The sequence below is a fragment of the Schistocerca cancellata genome, chromosome 1 (genome assembly GCF_023864275.1).
Source record: "Schistocerca cancellata isolate TAMUIC-IGC-003103 chromosome 1, iqSchCanc2.1, whole genome shotgun sequence".
Lineage (NCBI taxonomy): Eukaryota > Metazoa > Arthropoda > Insecta > Orthoptera > Acrididae > Schistocerca > Schistocerca cancellata.
In genome coordinates this window covers 1,153,632,714-1,153,658,236 of record NC_064626.1, presented here as the reverse complement: position 1 = coordinate 1,153,658,236, position 25,523 = coordinate 1,153,632,714, and the positions used below count along the sequence as shown (strand labels likewise).

At 38.1% G+C, this 25,523-nt stretch overlaps 1 pseudogene; it reads right to left on the bottom strand.

Moving 5' to 3' along the window:
* Positions 1-9,848: 9,848 nt before the first annotated feature.
* The window catches only part of LOC126093266 (aldehyde dehydrogenase 1A1-like), a 61,803-nt pseudogene continuing 46,128 nt past the window's right edge, over positions 9,849-25,523 (bottom strand).

Here is a 25,523-nt window from a genome sequence, read left to right as displayed (position 1 = left end):
TAATGACAGAATGTAAAATTCATTATTTATTTGTTGCACTGGAATAAAAATGTGTACTTCCATTCATTCTGCTATTATAATCATTCACTTAAACTTATACCAGTAAAATGCAGGTTGTAATATTGTCCACAATCAATCATTTGTAGAAAATTGGTATTTCTATGATGTATAAGATGCTCACATAATTTTGTACTATTTCATTTGACTTGTCCTATATTACTAGTACACCCTTTGTAGAATATGTAAGCAACAGGACCAAATAAAAAATAAAATAAAATCAAACACACAACTGTTAGTCCTTACTATATCGACATGTAGGTTATGCTTCTGCCTAGTATCATAAGAGTAAAAATCACAGTTGATATTTTCTTCTTTTAAGGCGTTTCCTTTTGTGAAGATTAGTGATATAAATAAGACAAGGGCAATAGCTGCCATTTTAAAACTGGTCTTCAGGAGCCTCTTGATTTAGCTTGTGTTATTATTCTGACAGTCTGTTTCTATCATCTAAATGTTTTTCTGGTAATTATAGATCTCTCCTGAAAGATGATTCCATACATCAGCACAATGTGTTAGTAGTAAGATTGCAGATTTCAGAGGAAGCAAACCTAGCCTCCCACATAAACCACCACGGGGTGCTGGTACCATAAACTTTGCTTAATGCTCCCACGAAAGCAGAAGTCACTCATGGAAGTAAAACATCAGTTAAATGTTGTTCATAAATGAAACTAAAATTGTCTCACATATTGACATGTCCCAACTGCAGACATTATGTACATTCAAATAACTTATAGGAATGCAGCCTGGTAATCTCATTGACTCAAGAACTGCTGATATTTCAGCAGGAGCATATGCTGCCAATTTCAAGGCAAAACTGCAGCAATTAAGTGCTGTGCAAGGGAATTTAAAACTTTGGTTTCCAGAGAAACTCCAGAAAGATAACACTCACACATGGTATAAACACTATTGCCAACACAGACCAAAGATGTCTGTGTCAGAAGTTATTTATAGTGAAATTAATAATCAACAGGTGAGGTAGCATAAACTTTGTCCCCTTGTTTTTTGACAAGGAGAGAGAGCAGGATTCCATGCAGAATTTAAACAAAAACCAGCATCTCTATTTATAAGATTACATGCTAATTTAATTTCAACAGCTTTCTTAATAATACCATCCCAATAACTTGAAGCGCATGCCAGAATTTCCACATTGTTATATTCCATAGGATGAACAGTGGCAAAACAATGTTTTGCAATGACAGATATGTTCAGCTGTTGTAGGCATGCTCAGTACAAGAGCCCTTCTCAGTCCTGATAGTCTACCCACAGCTGGAAGAAATATGGTAGATACCTGCCTTATGCAAACCAAGATCATCCCTATGGAACCTTAAAGAACCTCGATCTTGGATGTTGGTCAAAAAATAAGGCAAAAAGGCCTTAGACTGTTGTGCCACCTCAATATTATCATTACTCACCTGGTGCACAGTTAATCAATAGCCCAACATATGTCTGACATGTCTTTTGCTATAACCATTCTGATGAGAGATGTCTCTGAGGTGAACTAACTCAGCTGACAAACTCTCAGGGTCTGAGATGACAAGGGCCCTGTGGACCAAGATACAAAGTGCCCCTCCATGTTGAACCAGATAGTGACAACTATCAGCCTGCAGATGCAAGTCAGTGTGGGTGGACTTCCAGTAAATGGCATGTCCCAATGTATCGTCCACCTTCCTCCCAGCCAACTTGATCAAGGAATGGAAGACAGCCATCCTTTTACACCTCCATCATGAAACAAATATTCAGTCGGGAGGATTGAATTCAGGTGTTCTAAAAAGTTCATTAAATTCTCACTGCCATGAGACCAAACAGCAAAAGTATCATCAACACCTGAAAAAAACCTGCAGGTTTCAAACCAGTGGACTCCAAGGCATGTTCCTTGAAATCTTCCGTAAACAAATTGGCAATAATAGGTGACAATGGGTTTCCCATCTAAACTCCATCTGTCTGCCCATAGTTCTGATCATTGAATGAAAAGGAGGTGGAATTCAGCACATGTTGAAATATGTTCATTAATTCAGCAGCAAACCTAACCTCAGTCAAGTATAACGAACTAGACAAAAGAAAATGAGTGAAGTGAGAGACTACATGAAAAATCACTGACTTACTATATGGCTGAACAGAGTACCAAGGTGTTTTGCTACACGATTGGTCAAAGCACCAATGTTACTCACAATCAGACAAAGAGGAACCTTTCCCCTGTGGATCTCATGGAGGCCTAATAACCTAGTGCGAACAGCACACTAACAATTAAGTTTGCTGTTAGTCTTTCTCTCAACTCTTTTTGTGTGGTCAGCACTGATCCTGTGATACACTAAATCAGACGGTAAACATGGCATCTGTTGAGCATAATCCTGCTTGTCCAAAACAATGGTAACTGCCCTGGTCTGCAGGTAAAATAACATTATCTGATTAAATCTAAACAGAGGGACAGAGTTTATGCTACATCACCCATTAATAATTAATTTCACTATCAATAACTTCTGTTCTCGGTTAGCTTTGGTATGTAGTGGTGCTAGTGTTTATAGTATGTTTGTGATTTATCTTCTTAGATTTTCTCAGAAAACCAAGGTTTTAAATTCCCTTTCACAGTGTTTACTTGCTGCAGTTTTGCCTTGAAAATAGCATGGTGTGCTCCTGCCAAAATACTGACAGCTCTCGATAACACCACTTGGCTGCATTCAAGTAAGTTATTTTAACACTCTATATGTGGGGAGAAACTCAGATCTAATTATGTGCATTTACTGTAAGGAGAGGAAACAGAGCAAAATATAGTGAAGTATGAAAATGTAACACAGCAGGTAATAATAGCTACGTCACACAGCTGTCAGGTAGCTAATGTTGGTTGCAGTCAAAAATAAATGACTACAGGCTGAAGCAGTCCACCTGCTACTGATTCACAACTAGCAAGCAGCATACCAACTCCTATGGTAAATTGTTGCCAGGGCTGTACCAAGGTGGTGATTGAGATATGTAGATATTTTTGGTGATATTACATAACAATATTTTGACTCATTGTTTAAGCTGACAGTGAGGTTTATCATACTTTGTAAGGTGTAAACAGACCATTATATTTGAACAAACAAAAACCCATTCTTAGTCATAGGTTATTGCCTTGTGTAGCTCCACTTCTATTTCTTCTATCTATATTTCTTCTATCTATATATAAAGTCTCCCACTGTGGTTTGTGTCTCTGCGTATTGGGCTGATCTCTGGTAATACTATAGGGCTTTTGATGTGGTTTTCACTAATAGATAGCCTGATACAGAAAGAAGTTTTGTGTAAGTTGACTGAATCGTGGTGATTCAAAGTTCCCCTCCACTGTGAAAATTATGCCATTGCTGTCTAGCAGTGTGACTGCAGTGCCATGCCAGTGCATTCTGCCACGATCTGGAGGCTGGTGCAAGCTACTGCAGTCTTCTTAAACAACCTGAGATGCAGGACATATTGGATATTGAGCTGATAAGAACAGATTTTTTGGTATAGAGTTCATATTTGATGGGTGTGAAGGGAAGTCCTGGAAAAGATTACACAGAAAATGGAGTTCTTGCTGGACCACCACTGAGAAAAGCATGGAAGATTAGGGCTTAATGTTCCATTGACATTGAGGTGACTAAAGGTGGAGCACAAGCTTGGATTGTTTTCAAGGATGGAGAAGGAAACTGGCAGTTTCCTTTGACAGCAACCATCCTCATATTTGCTTTGAACAATTTAGGGAAATTGCAGAAAACCTATATCTGAATGGCTGGACATGGATTTGAAACCTTCATCCTCCCAAATGCTAGTCCAGTGTGCTAACTACTGGGCCATTTTCTTGGTCTGCCAACGAGTGACCATAGCCTGTGCTGAACTGGCGCTACAGTCAGGTTGGCACGGTAGCTAACAGTTCCTGTCATTGCCACAGTATGTTATCCCAAATACCAATTAAAAGTGGATTGGTTGATTGATTTGGGGGAGGGGACCAAGCAGCGAGGTCATCGGTCCCATCTGATGAGAGAAGAGTGGGGAAGGGAATCAGCTGTGCACTTCCAAAGGAACCATCCAAGCAATTGCCCAAAGCGTTTCCGGGAAATCATGAAAAACTTAAATCGGGATGTCCTGTCGCAGGTTTAAACCGTCATCCTCCTGAATGCAAGTCCAGTGTGCTAACCACTACACCACCTCACTTGGTTTAAAAGTGGAATGGATGTGGAATGGATAATATTTGTGCCAGCTCACAACTTTCATGAAATGTGCTTCTTAATTCAATTAAATTACATGAAAGTGATGATGTTCTGTTACCTAACACTGTTCTCTGAATTGTAATCATAACTCCATACAGTGGCTTGTAAACACAATTACGACTAAGCTAGACAAGTCATCCATCTGTAAATTATTAGTGGTACTTGTTCACAGCTGGGCAAGGTTGCTAGTTAAATGTAAGATTCTTCATTGTTGTCTGTCACACCCACAGAAGAAATTTAATTTTAACTTGGTTTCTTTTTCAACAATATTATGAAAAAGGCAGATTGCTACTCACCATAAACATGACATGTCGAGTAGCAGACAGACACAATGATAGGACTGTTACACACTTTGCTTTTGGCCACAGATTTCTTCACAAAAGAAAAAACACACACATTCACACAGACAAGCATGCCTCATACACATTTGACCACTATCTCTGGCCACTCTGGCAGTGGTTTCGCATTGAACCCATGCAGCAATATTGTTGATATTCCTACCTGTACTTTCCACTGTTTGATTTCTTTTTTGGTATTTCTAATAATGCCTTCTGTGTTAATAATAAGCACAGACCTAACAACATGCTTCATATGTAAGCTTTTGGGTGTATAATGGCAGGCTATCAAGCAAATAATTAGTTATACATACTGTAAAATAACATGCATTGAAAACACACACACACACACACACACACACACACACACACACACACACACACACACATGGAGGAGGGGGGCATTTGAAGGGGGGGTTCAATGATTTTCATGCCATTGAGACAAATAACAGGGCAGAGCAGCTGAATATTGCAGATTAGTTTTTGCACAGCATGACCCAAAAGTCTGTTAACATTTGAAAATTCAATACTTCACAGAATAATGTAGATAGGGAGGTAAAAATTGATAATCATGCCCAAAATGACATTGGGCTTCATTTAAACGAAAAGATGAGTGCAAAAACTGGCCAACAAATGCCCATAGACAGCAACATGTCAGTGTTGCCACATGACTGTGAGGTGCGTGTGAGGTACGTTAATATCTAACAGAATCACATCACACCTAACCTGTGGCTGGAAGGAATTACTTTTATGCAATATGGCTCTCCACCCCATATTGCTGCATGTGTGAAAGATCTCTTGTGCACATAGTTTGGTGAGAATTGCATGCTGAGCCATCACTTCCATCATGCTTGGCCTTCCAAGTCCTCAGACCTCAACCCTCATGATTATTGGTTGCAGGGTTATCTGAAGTCACAAGTCTACTGCAATACTCTGACCTCATTAGGAAAGCTAAAAGAAAACATCTGTCAACAGTGTCTCACCATACCTACTGACTTGCTGTACAGTTTCAATACTACAGAAGAATCATGTGATGTGACAGTATTCCCATTCTCGGATCATGATTCTGTATCGTTAAATTACATAAGTAGGTTCTGTGCTGATAAGAGTAACATTGATAAGTCTGTCCCAAAAATGGTAATCACTAGATCGATCACAAATGATAAAATTGACAGGTTTTGTAAGTCCCTTACTAACAGAGACTGCTGTGGCCAATGGTCTAGTGATACAAATTAGAGTCTACGTACAGATCTGTCAGTAAAACAAATATTTGAAAGGTTTTTCGAAGCATTTTGGCACAATTTAATGGCTGCATTTCAATAAAGGAATGCAAAATAATCGACAAAGTCTCCAAAGGCAAGGGTATAAACAAACGAAATCCATGGTATACTGCACAGCTAACAAATCTGAAAAACCAAGTTATGTTGTTGCACAGTTTACATAAAAATCTGAAGACCGACAATGCCAGATCAGCCTATTTTCAATGTAGGAATAAGTACAAAAAGGCATTATGGAAGCCAAAAGAGCACACAACTTCAGCAGTATTGAGAATTCCATGAATAAAAGCAAAGCTGTATGGAAACTAATAAATAGTGTTACTAAAGATAAAAGAAAGAAAAAAATCAGTATATGCCCTCAGAAATTTAATGATTTCTTTATTAAATCAGTACAAGAAGTAGGAAATGCTATCACCCAAACCTGTCATTAGCTCATCGGAGATTCTTTTAAAAAATGTCTGTAAACCACTAGTAAAGACAAGTATGTTTACCTTCTCTGAGGTCCCACCTAGTCTCGTCCTAAAAATAGTTAAAAATCTGAAACCATCTGAGAGTGTAGACATATATGACATTTCTTGTAACATTCTAAAAAAAGTAATAGATTGTTTTGCGTACCCTTTAACATACTGCATAAATAAGTATACAAGGTGTTACAAAAAGGTATGGCCAAACTTTCAGGAAACATTCCTCACACACAAAGAAAGAAAATACGTTATGTGGACATGTGTCGGGAAACGCTTACTTTCCATGTTAGAGCTCATTTTATTACTTCTCTACAAATCACATTAATCATGGAATGGTAACACACAGCAACAGAACGTACCAGCGTGACTTCAAACACTTTGTTACAGGAAATGTTCAAAATGTCCTCCGTTAGCAAGGATACATGCATCCACCCTTCGTCGCATGGAATCCCTGATGCGCTGATGCAGCCCTGGAGAATGGCGTATTGTATCACAGCCGTCCACAATACGAGCACGAAGAGTCTCTACATTTGGTACCAGGGTTGCGTAGACAAGAGCTTTCAAATACCCCCGTAAATGAAAGTCAAGAGGGTTGTGGTCAGGAGAGCGTGGAGGCCATGGAATTGCTCCGCCTCTACCAATCCATCGGTCACCAAATCTGTTGTTGAGAAGCGTACGAACACTTCGATTGAAATGTGCAGGAGTTCCATCGTGCATGAGCTACATGTTGTGTCGTACTTGTAAAGGCACATGTTCTAGCAGCACAGGTAGAGTATCCTGTATGAAATCATGATAACGTACTCCATTGAGTGTAGGTGGAAGAACATGGGACCCAATCAAGACATCACCAACAATGCCTGCCCAAACGTTCACAGAAAATCTGTGTTGATGACGTGATTGCACAATTCTGTGCGGATTCTTGTCAGCCCACACATGTTGATTGTGAAAATTTACAATTTGATCACGTTGGAATGAAGCCTCATATGTAAAGAGAACATTTGCACTGAAATGAGGATTGACACATTGTTGGATGAACCAGTCGCAGAAGTGTACCCGTGGAGGCCAATCAGCTGCTGATAGTGCCTGCACATGCTGTACATGGTACGGAAACAATTGGTTCTCCCATAGCACTCTCCATACAGTCACATGGTCAATGTTACCTTGTACAGCGGCAACTTCTCTGACGCTGACATTAGGGTTATCATCAACTGCACGAAGAATTGCCTCGTCCATTGCAGGTATCCTCATCGTTATAGGTTTTCCCCAGTTGCGAGTCATAGGCTGGAATGTTCCGTGCTTCCTAAGACGCTGATCAATTGCTTCAAATGTCTTCCTGTTGGGACACCTTCGTTCTGGAACTCTGTCTCGAGACAAACGTACCGTGCCACGGCTATTGCCCCGTGCTAATCCATACATCAAATGGGCATCTGCCAACTCCGCATTTGTAAACATTGCACTGACTGCAAAACCATGTTCGTGATGAACACTAACCTGTTGATGCTACGTACTGATGTGCTTGATGCTAATACTGTAGAGCATTGAGTCACATGTCAACACAAGCACCGAAGTCAACATTACCTTCCTTCAATTGGCCCAACTGGCGGTGAATCAAGGACATACAGTACATACTGACAAAACTAAAATGAGCTCTAACATGGAAATTAAGCATTTCCGGACACATGTCCACATAACATCTTTTCTTTATTTGTGTGTGAAGAATGTTTCCTGAAAGTTTGGCCGTACATTTTTGTAACACCCTGTATATCTGAGGGATATTTACCTGATGAGCTAAAAGTGTTTAGGGTAGTCCCAATATATAAAAAAGGAGATATTGACTCATCTTCAAGTTACAGACCAATCTGCATAATCCCAGCTCTCTCTAAAGTGTTTGAATGTGTAATATAGCAACATTTATCTGTGTACTTTGAAAATGCAGGAATAATTAGTGAATCACAGTATGGTTTTAGGAAAAACTTGTCAACTGTTGATGCTATCGACGTAGTAGTCAGACACATACATCAAGTGTTTGAGGATAAAGGATTTGCTCAAGTCACCTTTTGTGATCTAAGTAAGACTATGTAGAGCATAAAATATTCCTAGAAAAAATGGAATACTACTGCACCGGAGGAAACAGCCTTAAACTATTAAAATCATATCTACAGGATTGCAAGCAAGTTGTTTGTGTAGGTAAAGAAAAGTCCAGTATTGAATTAGTTGAAATAGGTGTACCACAGGGATCTGTACTGGGGCCTTTTATGTTCCTAATAATAATTAATCATCTGCCATCATTCATCCAATCCATGACAGTACTATACACAGATGATACAACTTTCCTTCATTGTAGTAATGATTTCAGTAGCCTCAAAGCATGTGTTGCAGAGACAATGACTCAAGCATCCTATTGGTTTAAAGCAAATGGCTTCCTACTGAATGATAACAAAATGCAGCAGATGGTTTTTAGTCTAAAAGACAAGCCTCCATCAGATGATCCTAGTTGCGTTATGTTTTTAGCGGTATGTATAGATGAAAAATTATCCTGGGGTCGACATGTACAATATATTAGTGGTAAATTGTCTAGAGTAATGAATTTGCTATGGCAACTTATGGACTGTGTACCTCAAAATTATGTTAGAATGGTGTATTTTGCATTTTTCCAAATCATCCTAACATTTTATGATGGAACTCGAGTTCAGTGTGTGACATCCTAATACTACAAAAGAAAACCATCAGGATCATTACTGGTTCTCCATATAAATCACAGTGCACACCATTGTTCTGTCAACAAAAAATCATGACTGTAATAAAGCAGTATATTTACTATGTTTTACTCCATACAAAAAAGAAGTTACTGGAAGCAAAATGTAGAGAAAATATACATTTCTACAACACGAGAAGGAGCAAATGCATTTATACTACATAACACAGACTGTCAAAGTAAGTTAACAGTAATGTAATATAATTTGGTAGTATTAATGACATGCCTCTTACTTTCTTTGAATTAACAGTTATATTGTATTATATGCTTGATGTTGTCTATTGCTGTAATGGTTGAATGACAATAAAATTACTATTATTATTATTACAAATTTTGGAAGCTGGCACTTCTTGATCATTCATCCACGACACTCACCAAGAACTTTTGTGAAGGGTATTTTGCCTGTGACAAGAATTGTTATTTTGTTTAGTTCATCAGTAGAATATGAAGCTGTTGTTATAATAAATAGTCTATATGATGCTTAGAACCATTTGTTCTATACATATTCAGAAAAGATAGTCAAGTCCTAAGGGTTGTTCATTTCGATTATCCTATTTTATCACAAGAGTAGTAATGTGGGGCAGCACCTTTTCAAACTAATGAATGGTTCTTATATTACAGAAGAGATGCATTAGGGTTATAACAAGATGAAATCAGACATGCAATGTAAAAATCTGTTTATTAACTTTAATAGTCTAATAATGTATGGAAAAAATTATATTAATGAAAAGAAAAAACACTGAAATAGCTAGTAGGAGCATCTAGATTGATAACTGTAATATCAAGCAAAAACATATTTTCACATAATCAGCAGAGCTCTAACCCTGACAGCAAATGACACTTTGGCAAATATTAAGCGTCATAATTAACTACCAAATAAACTGGAAATGCTGACTGGAGAAACTTTTAAAAGATATTTCAAGCAGCTGCTTATTCAGAAATGCCTCTAAAACTTATAATTTTAACGGACATGGGCAGAGATTCAAGCAATAATTTTATTTTAGTTGTGTCAATGATGAATAGCATAAGAACAAACTGCCATTTGTTCTGTCATCTGATCAGCTGAACTGTGGACTGAAATATTGTGTAACACTAAATAGATGTTTTCTGGGTGCAGTTAACACTATATATGTGTATAACCTTGGACACTGAACATGGAAGTAACATCGTATTTTAGAAGAACATAGAATAAAAAAGAAGACAGCAGCTTTTAACACCTCATAATTTCACAGGCAACTTTACTGCAACTGTTTTCACTTCCAGGTATTCATCCAATGACTCTTCTCCACTGCAAATGATAAAGTAACATAGTTTTATTATGAGACTTCATGAAGATTTGGAATTATAGCTTAAATGCTTAATGACTTCCCCACTTACCATTCCCTTCCTAGTCCTGAGAGCTTGTATCCACCAAATGGGGACTGAGGCCCAAGTGCAAAGAAGCAGTTCACCCTTGAAAAAGTTTTCTTTTTAAGTTCATGTTTATGATGAATACATTAAATGTATGTAGTAGAACAGAGTTTCATTGTGGATGACAACATATAAAATCAGAACAAAAATGGTGAAAACATTTAAATAGGTAAAATTCACTTCAGGAGGTTAAAGACAACTATTAACTGCCATGATTTCTCAATTTTTACAAAGTCTTTAATCTATTTTTTCTTTAATTTATCTGTTGCAAAATTAATGCAATGTTAAAGTTGATTCCATTTTTACAATCTGAATATATCTTGTCTGTGAGAGGACTGTAAAAACAGTGACAGATAAATTATGAAAAACACTGTTAATTGTGACCTTCCAGGCTAAACGATAATGTTTTTGAAGAAAGAAGGGAACAAGGAAACTGTTCATCAGTAAGAAGTACAGTAAATGAGGACAGCACTACAGAATGCTATAATGTATAATGGTGAAGCACAGGTGTTTGTACTCAGTTCCTTCTATCGACACCCAAAATGGATATATACATCAGTATTAGCTGGCCACACGAACTGCACAGTCCAGTCACATTATTGTGACCACCATTTATGTTTGAGATCAATATGCAGTAACCACTTGCAGATGGCAGATGGCAGCACTAAGAGGGAAGGGTATATAAAGCATGAATGTGTGTGTGTGTGGGGGGGGGGGGGGGGGGTTGAGGAGGGCAGATGCTGAAATCAGTGCAGTCATTGTCGTAATGCGGAAATAGAGCGATTTATCTGGTGTCCAAAAAGGGCTGAATCATTTGCTTTTGGCCCTGATGTGGAAGCATTTCCAAAATAGCTATGTCTGTAAGCTTTTCACATACTGGCATAGTTAAAATACAACATGCATGGCAAAAATGGCACTATCAGCACCAAGGCGATTGTGGTGCACCACAAGGGTGAATAACAGCTGCAGAAATGTGTACAGGAAAATAGATATGCAATTGTTGAACGACTGACTGCCAAGGACAAGAACCAAGACCAGAACCAAGTGGCTACTAACAATGTCTCCTCAATGGCCATTCAGTGAATGTTGCAGCATATGGGCCTCTGCAGCAGGTGCATGGTTCATACACCCATGCTGACTGCTGTTCGTCAGTGACAAAGGCTGGAATTTGCATGCCAATACCACACTTGCACATCCACTGAGTGAGGACAGATGGCAGATGAATCATGTGTTATCCTCCATTGGATTGACAGCTGTTGGTGTATACAGCCCAGTGGGAATTTTTGGAAGAGTCCAGGCCAGGGGAGGGAGCGTTATTGTCTGAGGAATGATTTCCTGGCATTCCCTGGATGATCTTCGCACAGTGGATCAGCAAAAGTATACATCTATTCTTGGGGACCATGTCCACCCCTACAAGCAGTTTGTTTTTCCTCGGCACAATGGAATGTACCAGCAGGATAATACAATGCATCATATAGATTGCAGTGGATGCACACAATTCAAAGAGCACCAGCATGCGTTTACTGTACTCCCTCGGACATGAAACTCCCCAGATTTAAACCCAGTCAAGAATCTGTGGGACCACCTCAATCAGCTGTTTGCATGTTGGATCCTAGCATAGCTGGCCACGGCACTGGAGTCAGCAAGGCTCCACCTCGCTATCGGTACCTTCTACAACTGCACGGACTCTCTTTCTGCATGTCCATGCTGCAGAATGTGGTTATTCAGGCTTTTGAGCAGTGGTCACATTAATGTGACTGGGCCATGTAAAGTGGAGTAATGAAGGTTCACATTGTATGTAGAATGAAGAATACATCATCTACCAAACAATATAAACCATGATGGTAACTCAACTGACATAAAAGTGGCAGATCACAGTCTGCCTTTAAGAAGTGAATAGCTATTCTTCCCTTCTTCTCTGAAAAATAGAACCAATAATTTCAAAGCTTGGAACTATTTTATTTAAAAAGAGCTTTGCTTATCAGTTACAACTGTTTTGAATATATTCAGTGAAAAGATTTATTCTTATCATTTTTATCAAACAATATTGATAATTACCACACAGAACCTGCTTCAAGTGCATTGGCAATTGTAAGAGCCTTGTTAATATCCTTTGTGATAACTCCAGCAGCAAGACCATAAAGTGTATCATTGGCTCTCTCGATGACCTCCTCTATAGTTTTGAACTTTATTATACTTTGCACAGGCCCAAATATCTGTAACATTATCAGTCATATTGATAAGAAAAGAATATTTTTTTCTGCTTGCCACACACCAAACATAATGCACTTCAAAGACATTGATAATAATAATAATAATAATAATAATAATAATAATAATAATAATAATAATGATTCCCATGGAGGCCCGGGAAAAGAATAGGCCTCCGGTATGTTCTGCCAGTCGTAAAAGGCGATGAAAAGAACAAACCACTAATAGGGCTAACCCCCCTTTTAGTGTGATTAGTTGGTTCAGGACAGAACTATTGAAGCCTCGGACAAGCGCTGTCATGGCCGGGGACGACGCTTGAACCCTATGCCAGCCCACAATGGTAATGGCACTGCTAGCCAACTGGAAAATGATTTAAATCCAAATAGAGGTGTTTTGCAGGATATGCTTCCTGCAACCACCCTAGAAGGAAAACAAAGACAGAGGATGAGATGGTCAGATGAAATTAACCAACACCTCATGTTCTGTTATTACCAAGCAACAAACTTAGGAACCAACACAACTGGATACAGATCACAAGTATACACAACATTTATTACCAGATACCGAGAATTAAAATTTTTAATAGAACAACGACTAGCCGATCAGATCTGTGTAATAATGAAAAATAACAGGATACCCCAGTCAGAATTAGAAAACATCAAACAACAAGTACAACAAATACTGGGACAAAATAATGTGCAAACAGAAGAAGAAGAAAATACAGTAATGGACTCAAACATCCCAGAGCAAACAAACAAAGAACAACACGCATCAATTAAACAATCAGAGGAAAACGAAATCTTAAGACAGCCACCAGAACAAGCACAAATAGAACATGAAGTGACACACATGTTAGATATAGAAGAAAAATTTCAGCTGACATATATAGAATACAAACACACAAATACAGACATTAGACCATTCTTGCATAGACCACCAAATAACCCACAAGTCGAAACAACAATAACAACTATCAACACAATCATACACAACAAAATAAATGAAAATACAACTATGGAAGAGTTACAACTACTGGTATATATAGGAGCACTCACTACACTAAATATACACACTAGACAGAGATCAGAACCAACCAACACACAGAAGAAACCCACAAAACCAGCATGGCAACACAGGCTACAGATCAGAATAGAAAAACTGAGAAAAGACATCGGACAGCTAACACAATTTATAAGAAATGAAATATTGGGCAAAAAACGAAAAAAGTTAGGTAACATCTCACAACAAGAAGTGATAGAGCAATTAGATGAAAAGAAGCAGAAATTACAAGCATTGACCAAATGACTTAGAAGATACAAAAAAAGTGAAAATAGAAGGAAACAAAACCAAACATTCAACACAAACAAAAAGAAATTTTTCCAGACATTAGATAACACACACATTAAAATAGACAATCCAGCAAACATAACAGACGTGGAAAACTTCTGGAGCAACATATGGTCAAACCCGGTACAACATAACAGGCATGCACGGTGGATACAAGCAGAAACAGACACATACAAGATGATACCACAAATGCCTGAAGTGATAATTTTGCAACATGAAGTCACCCGAGCAATTAATTCTACGCACAATTGGAAAGCCCCTGGAAATGGTAAAATAGCAAATTTCTGGCTAAAGATGTTCACCTCAACACATTCACATCTAACTAAATTATTTAACAGTTACATTGCAGACCCATACACATTCCCTGATACACTTACACATGGAATAACTTATCTGAAACCTAAAGATCAAGCAGACACAGCAAACCCAGCTAAATATCGCCCCATAACATGCCTACCAACAATATACAAAATATTAACTTCAGTCATTACACAAAAATTAATGACACGTACAACACAGAACAAAATTATAAATGAAGAACAAAAAGGCTGTTGCAGAGGAGCACGAGGATGTAAAGAGCAACTGATAATAGATGCAGAGGTGACATATCAAGCTAAAACTAAACAAAGGTCGCTTCACTACGCATACATTGATTAACGAAAAGCTTTTGATAGTGTACCCCACTCATGGTTACATACAAATATTGGGAATATACAAAGTACATCCTAAATTGATACAGTTCCCAAATACAGTAATGAAAAATTGGAAAACCACACTTCATATCCAAACAAATTCAAATAATATCACATCACAGCCAATACAGATTAAGCGTGGAATATACCAAGGAGACTCATTAAGTCCTTTCAGGTTCTGCCTTGCTCTGAACCCACTATCCTACATGCTAAATAATACAAATTATGGATTCAATATTACTGGAACATACCCACACAAAATCACACATTTGCTATACATGAATGATCTAAAACTACTGGCAGCAACAAATCAACAACTCAACCAATTACTAAAGATAACAGAAGTATTCAGCAGTGATATAAATATGGCTTTTGGAACAGACAAATGTAAGAAAAATAGCATAGTCAAGGGAAATCACACTAAACAGGAAGATTACATATTGGATAACCACAGCGACTGCATAGAAGCGATGGAAAAAACAGATGCCTATAAATATCTAGGATACAGACAAAAAATAGGAATAGATAACATAAATATTAAAGAAGAACTAATAGAAAAATATATACAAAGACTAACAAAAATACTGAGAACAGAATTGACAGCAAGAAACAAGACAAAAGCTATAAATACTTATGCTATACCAATATTGACCTACTCATTTGGAGTAGTGAAATGGAGTAACACAAACCTAGAAGCACTCAATACCCTTACACGATCACAATGGCACAAATATAGAATACATCACATACATTCAGCAACAGAAAGAATCACATTAAGCAGAAAGGAAGGAGGAAGGGGATTTATTGACATAAAAAACCTACATTATGGATATATTTAAAAAGAAAGATGATGAGACTTACCAAACAAAAGCGCTGGCAGGTCGATAGACACACAAACAAACACAAACATACACACAAAAATCTAGCTTTCACAACCAACGGTTGCCTCGTCAGGAAAGAGGGAAGGAGAAGGAAAGACAAAAGGATATGGGTTTTAAGGGAGAGGGTAAGGAGTCATTCCAATCCCGGGAGCGGAAAGACTTACCTTAGGGGGAAAAAAGGACAGGTATACACTCGCACACACACACATATCCATCCTTTTGTCTTTCCTTCTCCTTCCCTCTTTCCTGACGAGACAACCGTTGGTTGTGAAAGCTAGATTTTTGTGTGTATGTTTGTGTTTGTTTGTGTGTCTATCGACCTGCCAGCGCTTTTGTTTGGTAAGTCTCATCATCTTTCTTTTTAAATATATTTTTCCCACGTGGAATGTTTCCCTCTATTATATTCATATCATTAATTTGAACCCTACATTATGGATAGTTAGATAATTTAAGAAAATTTTTTATAGAACGAGCAGAAACTAGCAAAATACACAAAGGAATCACTCATATAAATACATCGGCTACACCACTGCAATTTCATAACCGCTTCTACAACCCTTTAGATCACATAACGTCAACAGATACAAAGAAAGTAAATTGGAAAAAGAAAACATTACATGGCAAGCAGCCATATCATCTAACACAGCCACACATTGATCAAGATGCATTCAACACATGACTAAGAAAAGGCAATGTATACAGTGAGACGGAAGGATCCATGATTGCAATACAGGATCAAACAATAAACATCAGATATTACAGCAAGCATATTATTAAAGATCCCAATACCACAACAGATAAATGCAGACTTTGCAAACAACAAATAGAAACAGTAGATCACATCACAAGCAGATGAACAATACTAGCAAATACAGAATACCCCAGAAGACACGACAATGTAGCAAAAATAATACATCAACAACTTGCCATACAACATAAACTAATAAAACAACATGTTCCCACATACAAGTATGCACCACGAAATGTATTAGAGAATGATGAATACAAATTATACTGGAACAGAACCATTATAACAGATAAAACAACACCACATAACAAACCTGACATCATACTCACCAATAAAAAGAAGAAAATAACACAACTAATCGAAATATCCATACCCAACACGACAAATATACAGAAGAAAACAGGAGAAAAAATTGAAAAATACATCCAATTGGCTGAGGAAGTCAAGGACATGTGGCATCAGGATAAAGTTAACATTGTACCAATTATACTATCAACTACAGGAGTCATACCACACAATATCCACCAGTACATCAACGCAATACAGCTACATCCAAACATATACATACAACTCCAGAAATCTGTAATTATTGATATATGTTCAATTACCCGAAAGTTCCTAAATGCAATGTAAAACATACCGCACAGTTAAAAGGAAGTCACGCTTGATCAAGGTCCACGTCACTTTCCATTTTTAACCAGACATAACATCTGAGAAAGGAAGGAAATGATAACAATAATAATGATCGTGATGATAAAATCTTCTTGGGTTGACAGCCGAGTCTCCGGCAGCACTTCAGCAAATTTCTTATGTGCCATCTTCAGGCGAAGTGTTGGGTTCACGTCTCATCCAAATCTTTATAGCTGCTGGACCACAGGCTTCTCTGCATCCTCAGCACTGGCAATTGATTCGCCGCTGCAGGACCAGGCCTACAAACAAGTGGAGAAGGACCCTCAACAGCTGTGACTAGAAAGACCATCAGTCTTCTCAGCAACTCAGGTCTGGACCAGGACCTGGTAAAAAGGCTGTACTCCAGAGCTCCGGTTCCACCACAGTTTTATGGCCTCCCTAAGATACACAAGAGCCTGACTACGCCCAATAGTAGACATGACCAATTCTCCTAACTGTGGTATAGCCAAACACTTGGCAAGACTACTTCAGCCTCTCATGGGTAAATGTCCCCACCACATCAAGAATTCCATGGAGTTTGTTAAGACACTCAAGGAGTGAAGTCTTGACAAAAATGAGGTCAGCTTTGACGTTACATCCCTCTTCACGAGGGTACCGCTAGAGGACTCCTCGAAACTCCTGGAGAATTATTTCTACGAAGACACAGTGGAATTATTCCACCATGCACTCATGACCATGTATTTACAGTGTGGGAGCAAGTTTTACCAGCAGGTGGATGGAGTCACTATGGGATCTGCACTGGCACCATGTATCACCAATCTGTACATGCAATACTTTGAGGATATCGCCTTGGAAACAGCACGCCTGAAACCCAAGGTCTTTTATCAGTACGTGGATGATACTTTTGCGGTCTGGCCGCATGGCGAGGACACTAATGGAATTTCTCAACCTTCTGTAAAAATCATAAATCGGGGTAAAAATCGTAGGGGGATACCAAGAGATGAATACACTAAGCAGATTCAGAAGGATGTAGGTTGCAGTAGGTACTGGGAGATGAAGAAGCTTGCACAGGATAGAGTAGCATGGAGAGCTGCATCAAACCAGTCTCAGGATTGAAGACCACAACAACAACAACCTTCTGAACAGCATACAGGAGAACATAAAGTTCATAATGGAATTGGAAGAAAATGGGTGCCTACCTTTCCTCGATATCCTAATAAAGAAGAAAACAGATGGCGCACTGGGACACTCGGTCTACTGAAAGAAAACACACACAGACCTGTGCCTCAATGCCACCAGCTGATATCTTCCAGCACAATGGAAATCCGGGCTCACTACCCATGTCCACAGAGCTCATGACATTTGTGAAAAGGACAGTTTATCTACTGAAATTCAGCACCTGAAGAAAACCTTCCAGAAGAATGGCTACACCGAAACACAGATTAGATGCACTCTCAAGATGAGCAAGAAGAAGAAGGAGGACCTTCAGGAAGAAGAGAACAACAAAGCTCTGGCATTCCTCCCGCACACAGGGCCGCCTATGGCCAAGATTGCCAGGATACTGGAGAAGAACAAGATAAAAACCATCTTCTGTCCTCCAGAAAAAGATCAGGAATATGCTGGGTTCAGTAATGGACAACGTGGGTTTAAGAACACCGGGTGTCTACAGCATTTCCTGTGAGTGTGGAAAACAATATATTGGACAGACACAGCATTGTATCACACAGTGCATCTCTGAACATGTGAGAAGCATTCACCTTGGACAAAAGGAATAATCTGCAGTAGCAGAGCACAGGCTCAATGAAGAACACATGTTTAAATTTGAAGAAACCAAGAGATTGCGTAGAGCCATGTCAATTCCGATTGTGCCTGATTGGCCCGACCCGTGCCGATGATGCAGAGAAGCCTGTGGTCTAGCAGCTATAAAGATCCAGATTAGGCATGAACCCGACACTTTGCCTGAAGGTGGCAAGTAAGAAACTTGCTGAAACATTGCCGGAGAACAATGCATTGATTCGGCTGTCAGCCCGAGAAGATTTTATCATCAAGATTCGCCGAGAAAGCCTGCATTCTCATATAATAATAATCTTTATTTGTCCATTAAAACTTTACAGTCATGGACATTGTCATTTTTGTAAATTTGTAGAAGTGATATCATACCACACATATAATAAATATCCATAACAAATAGCACATTAGATACTAGTACATGAATATTTTCCACCATTAATATACTACAATATACAAAAGTATTACTACTGATGGTGGAGTTCAGAAATCATTAAGTAAGTATAAACATTTTTAGTTAACAATTAATTCAACTTGCTCTTAAACAGATTCCCACAGAGATGCTTTATATTATTTGGAAATGCGTTATAGAATTGTCTTTCAGCTCAGTTAGAACCACATCTGATTTGTGCTTTGCAGTTATGAATGTCACCTTTCATTACACTTGCCCAGTGAGATAGTGTTTTAAAGTGAGTGTCGATTGTGCTGTGCCACTTGAAGAGAACACTTATCACGAGGTGCAGTAACAGTATTCTGGACACGTATTTGTGCAGAGAAAATGATACCAGTGAGTCTGTTCCACATGATTTGATGAACAATGATTGCTGGCATCTGCAAAACCCTAGTGACTGCTAGTGGCAGAGCATTACATTTTTTTTTCATACAAACTAATTTGATACTGATGTTTTGACACTGCCGCCAACAGTTTCATGGGATCAATAGGCTGCTACTGCATCACGGAATTCTTAGTAACAATATCGCTGAGCGTGTCCCATGTATTGCCTCACTGCCGTAGACTACCACATTTGTGTCTGCAAATTTAGTTTCTATTTTTTGTTGCCTTCTGCATTGTTGTCATGATCATATGGGTATTAACGGTATGTGCACCTCATCCATATGGTGTTGCCATTGTGGCTTATAACCAGCACCTCACCTATAGTGACATGATGCACACTTAGATTAAACAACTCCATTCAAGGTATACTTGTGAACCCTTCACATTTTATTCCTTGTATTTGCTTAGGCACAGAATTGTTGTATGTAATTTTGACATTTATAATTCATTACTTTCCAATCATTGCAACCTTCAGTTCATTGGGGCTACCATGTTCTATAGGAATTATTTCCCCTGTGTCCATTTTTATTGCTATGTAATTTTAGTGTGTTGTTGTTCTCCTGTTAATTTTTTATTTAATTGTGTTCTGTTCCAATAAAGGAACCCAAAATCCGAAAAAAGCACTTTCTGTGTCCTGTATGTTTTTTATCCCACTCATACCAATATGCCCCATAGGTAGGTTATGTCTGCAAGGTTAGTGTGGAATGCCTTCCCCACAATACATAGAGTCCTTTCTGTATTGTCAACTGTGTATGTTTTAGCTATGAGGAGTAGAATGGTTATTCATATAACAATTATAGCTTAGCATTGTCAGTACTGTCATTTCAAAAGGCATGACATGTTCTCTCTTAGTCAACCAGCATCCACATTTTCAGACATAAATAGCAAAAATGAATTCCAGATTATGAATATGGGAATAATTTACATACTTAATGTAAGTGCGATAAGCTGTGAATTGCTGTATGACTGTCGAATAAATTTCCAACAAACAAATAAATTAAAAAATTGGGAAAATCCCATTAAAGTAAAGTAATGAATGCATATTAATCACCTCTTCACGTGCAATTTTCATATCATCAGTAACATTTGAAAAAACAGTAGGTTTTACAAAGTAGCCCTTGTCACCAAAACGATCACCACCACACTCAAGGTGAGCTCCTTGCTCCTTCCCAGATTTTATATAATCCATAACTTTTTTGAAACTGTCCTCGTCAATCTGAAAAGAAATAAAATATGTTGTATTTTAATATATTTCAGTTTTAATATATATTCTACAGGGTGTCTCAAACCTGTAGGTCCAAAATTATGTAAGTGGTGGAGGTCCTAAAATGAGTATATTTTAGTTGAGGTACTAAAGTCAGAAATGAAATTTCAAATGGAATAAGATCTTGTTTGAGCAATATGTGTGCGGCATGTATTTTTAAACTGTGTATATTTCATAACAAAAAACTTTCTACCACATCATACTGGTGGTGCTACCTTGAAAACTAATACACTCATCTGTGATGTATTGGTGATATTGCTTAACATTGTTTACAGACCATGATCAGCTGCCAAATATGGAGCATTATTTACTGAAAGAACTTGTAGACATTGAGGTACTGCATGGTGCTGTAGGATACAGTGCTCAGAAATGACAGATATAATATTAATTGGAAGAATTTCATCACAGTAGGTAGAAACTTATGAGAAACTGGCTTGTTAAAAATAGAGGGCTGCCTTAAGTTACTAAAAAAATTGTTTACACAGTAGAACGAGAGAAAATTGTATGGGAGAAGATTTATCAATACTAATCTGCTCTCTGAATGATATGCATATGTCTTCTGAATTGTTAAAATGGCTTTGAATGTGAACTCACAATCACTTATAATGCTTCTGCTTGCCAGCTTTCTTCTTCTTATACCTGCTCGGCCCTTCAGGATTTTTACTTCCCTGTTATATCATTGTGTCACGGATGGCTTAGTTTGCAGTGTCATGCAATGAACAATTGATACTGGGCCGTCACACCAACTAGTCTTTCTTACAGGATACCAAACTTCCTGAAAAGTCCCTGGACAGTAGCTGACATACAACAAGGGAATTCAAGTGATGTTCTCTTGCCATCTCCTGTTGCAGCTGCACCACTGTTTGCGGCCAGTTCCCTAATGGTTTAGAAGCTGGATTTTCTTGGAGGAAACCACTGAGATTGCCTCCTGTATTCCTGAGCCACTAAGAAGGTTGCAAATTAACAAAAGGTTTGTTTGTTTGTAATGGTATGGTTTATAGGCCTCCTGCTCAAGTGTATTAGGTTCTCAGAACTCAGTGGTGCCCCTCAGCCGTCAGTCAGTCAGTCTTTAAACAGGACCCACCTTCCAGAGTGAGGCATGACACTTGAAATATGCACCTGTACAACAACTGTGGCCTTAGGGAAGCCTCATGATATCTAAGTGGGGCTTAACTGGAATCCTTTTGTCTAGAACATCAAACTCCAAGTATTATAACACCAAAGGACACATTGCAAATATTGGCAGAGATACTTTGCTATCATACTGTGGTCTGGAACTGTACAAGATCAGGTGATATCATCTTATTTGCTGCCACCCTCTTTGGATAGAGTATAGTTATTTATTTATTTATCACCTGTATTATCACATTCATAATACTGCAGTTGTCAAAGTACAGAACTGGATAAAATATTACATATTTACATCATGTACAAAATCTTATCATTGGTATCAACACATCTTTATAACAAAAAATTATTCTACTTAGGTACATACAGAAAGAACAAAAACTTGTGAAACCCCTTGGTTGAATTTACTAAAACAATTAAATACCAGTACTTTAGTTAACTAGGTATAGTAACATACAGAACAAAAGTTAGGTGCATAATTACATACATACATGGATGAAATAAGTTTGGTTTTATGTAGGTATGGTTAATAATTATGAATTTTTGTTCAGAGAGTTGTGAAGTAGACTACAGATTTGAGCAAAATTCCAGGTATTCGTTAATGCTGTAGAAGCTGTTGTTTATTGGTGGATATTTTAGTTCTTTTTTGAATGTGTTACTGTTTGATATTTTTTTTATGATATCTGGCAATGCACTGTACAGAATTTTTTGTTTGTAAACAGCACTGTCCTGATATATTGATTTTCTGTGCACATCCCCATGATAGTCATCCCTGTTCCTTATTTGATAATTGTGGATCTCACTATTCAAATCTGAAACTTGATGGTTTTTAATGAAGCATATGCCTTCAAATATAAATATAGATAGTAAAGTCATAATTTTTAATTCCTTAAAGATACCTGGTGCTGTGTAAGCAACATGACTTGTTAATCTTAAAGCTTTCTTTTGGAGCTTAAGAGAATGCTTTGCAAAAGAGGTATTTCCCCAGAACACTATTTCATACTTCAGTAGACTGTGCACGTGTGCGTAATAAGCACTTAACACTGTTTCAGTTGTGCAGCAATCTTTAATGGTTGAAGTTCATCCATACACTTTTCTTGTCATTGACAGTTAGACAGTTACCTTTAAACCATTTTTCTGCCACTTCTGCTGTTTTGTTGATTTTTGGAGCATCTCATAATCATTCTTCCCTTTTATAAAGAAGCTGGTATCATCAGCAAATAGTATGGTATCAGCTGTTGATAACTGTTGAGGTAGGTTATTAATAAAAATCAAGAATAACAATGGTCCCAATACCGAGCCCTGGGGCATGCCATAATTAACTTTTTTATATTCAGAATGGTACACATTTCCATCGTGAGAGATTTGTACTCTTTGTTTCCTATCAGTTAAATATGACTTGAACCACTTGTAGGAAATACCACGGACACCATAATTATACAATTTTAACAGCAGTTGATTATGATTTATAAGGTCAATCGCTATGGAAAGATCCCAAAACAACCCACAGATCAGTGATTATCTGATATATTCTTGCAAAGTTTTTGAAGACAGTATGTCTTGTTTTTTATGGAAGGACGTAGTATCAACATGTTGGAACATATTATTATGATACTGTCATTATTGACTTGAAAGGGGAAGTTGTGTTCCATAGCCAGCAAGATCACTGGATCACTCCTACAATTTTTCCCCCTATTCTGATATACAAAATCGTTTGTGAATGAAACCCCTGTAGAAAATGTATTGACAACGGTTGTTGTTGTCCTAGCTACCTGCTTTATTGGACAATGGACAGCAGAGTCATTTGAGAGAAAGGGACAAATTTTGCGTGTCATGCATTCAGACTGGCAGTCATCAACCTGGCTAGCTGCTATGAGTTTAAGTTTTTGTCATAAGGTGTACGCTGTTTATGTCAATAAAAGCTAAACATTTGTTTCCCGTCTTTACTTCTCATGTAGTACTCAGTTTACAATCCTCAATCACTGCTATAGTTTTGCCCCTGAAGTTTTGAGACACCCTGAATATAGGAAAGGATTAGCTGTATGATTTAAATCACCACACTGAAACAGCTGGAAGTTTTACTGTATCTATGACAAATTACAAATGCTTAATTGATATTTTATTATAATATTATAGTTTACCTGTGGTCCATGCTGCACACTATTATCAAATGGATCACCAATTTTTCTAGCCTCTGCTTTAATTTTTGATTTTTGTACAAATTCATCATACAACTTTTCATGAACATAAGTTCTTGAACCAGCACAGCAAATCTGCCCTTGATGCATGAATATTCCATCATGAGCTATCTGCACAGCTTCATCAACTGTAACAAAATTTGATGTACATTAACTACATTTTCCAAAATATTTTTCTTGTGAAAGAAGTAATTTCAGAAACAGAAGTTCCTAGGGTGTCATTGAGGTCATTGTAAGCTACAGGACTTTGTTTTAAATTTAAAAGAAGGTGGAACTGTGACTACTAATTAATAATGAATAATGTAGTTGTCTGAGATTTTTCATGTCTCATGTTACTTATTATTTTAACACATCGCTGATAACCAAGCAGTTGAGCGCCCCACAAACCAAACTATTTTAACACAACAGTCAGTCAAAATTTTCTGACCCGCTCCTTGATAGTGTGTCGGTCCAGCTTCAGAATGCAATACAGCAGCAATTCTGTATGGCATGGATTTGACAAATAGTTGGTAGTTTTCCAGAGGTATGTGGCACAAGTTCCTGTATATTGAGGGCTGAACTGAAACTGGCAGAATAAAACTGTGTGCCAGACAGAGGCTTCAGCTCAGGACTTTTGCCTTACATAGGTAAGTGCTCTGCTGACTGAGCTACCCAAGCATGTCTTGTGACCCATACTCACAACTTCACTTCCACCAGTACCTGCTGTGAGGTCAGGTCTTGAATCATGCTTGGCTAGCTCAGCCAGTAGGGCACTTACTCATGTAAAGCAAAGGTCCCAAGTTCGAGTCTCAGTCCGGAACACAGATTTAATCTGCCAGGAAGTTTCATATCAGTGCACACTCCGCTACCAAATGAAAATATCATTCTAAAGGCTGAAGGTTTGGGGGCACAGTGCTGGCACCTGATGTGTCCCAGATGTGTTCTATTGGGTTCAGATTAGGCAACACTGGTGACCAAGATATCAACTTGAGTTCATTATCGAGCTCCTCAAAACAATGTAGCATGATTCTGGTCTTGTGACACAGACGATTATCCTGTGGGAAGATCCCATTGCCATTGTAGAAGACATCAAGCATGATGGGATGCAGGTGGTCTGCAATAATATTCATGCAATCCACAGCTTCCATGGTGCCTTTAATTACGTACACAGGTCCTATGGAAGACCAGGTGAATGTTCCCAAGGCATAATACTGCACTCCATAGCGTGACACATGTTTTGAACATCTATTCAACTGGATGACGATGTTCCCAGAAAAGACCATCGACCTGATGTGACAAGAAATGTG